Here is a 1,292-nt window from a genome sequence, read left to right as displayed (position 1 = left end):
TTAGTTGATTTGCTGAATAAAGAGTGAAAAGGAAATTTTTTCTACCTTTGTAGTAAAACCTCAATCAGGAAAACTTTCTATCTTGGATGGTGGGATTTCTCATAGTGTCCAACATGCAGATGCAGGTTAGCCTTCAGTGTTCATAAGTTTTTCCTACGTGTGCTGCTCTAGTTTCAGTGGCCTGCATACAGTCAGCTTGGGTAAAACTGAACTGAATCAGAGAATGTAATACTTCGAATACTTTAATTCTTAACCTGTTTTTCAGGGAAGTTATACATTATTCATTATATTGCTACCACATGATTTTGCTTTTTTACTTTATTTTTATTTTTTTGCGGTACCAATAATTGAACTCAGGACCTTGTGCTTGCTAGGCAAGTACTTATTCTACTGAGCTATCTCCCTGGCACCAATTTTGCTTTCTTCAAATATGGGATAAATTATTTGCATGTTTTGGGCCTTGTGTCTGCTAACCAAAAACTGCAGCATATGTCGAGAGAGAGGAAAAAAGAAACACTAAATCTACTGGAAGACAAAGTAAGTAGAAATATTGAAGACATGAGGGTAGGCAGAGTTCAAGAACAAAAGCCAAACTGTATTGGAAGTACTTCAAAGAATCAGCAACTAAGATCTTGTCTTATTAAAAAGCTTTTGCACATTAAAGGAAATCACCAATGGAATGAAAAGACAACGAAGGGGAAAAATGTTAACCAACTTTATCCAGAACATAAAAAGAATTGAAGAGAATCAGAACCTCCCCCATTCAATCCAATCCAAAAATGGACATCTGAGATGAATATATATAGTTCTCAGATGAAACACAAAAAGCAAATAAATATATGAAAAAATGTTCAACATCCTTTGTCATTCAAGAAATGCAAATTCAAACACTAACTCACCCTAGAAAGAATGGCTATCATAAAGAAATCAACTAATAACAAATGCTGGAGAGGCTGTGGAAAAAAGACCCTTCTTCACTGTTGGTGAAGGAGTATAGACTAGTGCAACCATTGTGGAAATCAGTGTGAAGTTTCCTCAAGAAACTAGGATTAAAGGTCCCACTTCACCCAGCTATTCCCCTTCTGGGTATTTTCCCAGAAGACTTAGACATCATACCACAGTGATGCATGTGCACTCATGTTGATAGCAACACAATTTGTAGTAGAACTGAGCTCTTGAGTTCAAGGGATGGGTGGGTTCTTAATTCAGAGAGAAAGTAAAATATTCAGTAAAATATTAAGAATTCTTATTGTCCTGCTTCAAGGTTGTATATGGTGAGATTTTTGGACTTA

Source organism: Octodon degus, unplaced genomic scaffold, assembly GCF_000260255.1.
Source record: "Octodon degus isolate 3935 unplaced genomic scaffold, OctDeg1.0 scaffold00111, whole genome shotgun sequence".
Lineage (NCBI taxonomy): Eukaryota > Metazoa > Chordata > Mammalia > Rodentia > Octodontidae > Octodon > Octodon degus.
The sequence above is the reverse complement of the archived record's forward strand: the minus strand, read 5'-3'. Positions refer to the sequence as shown.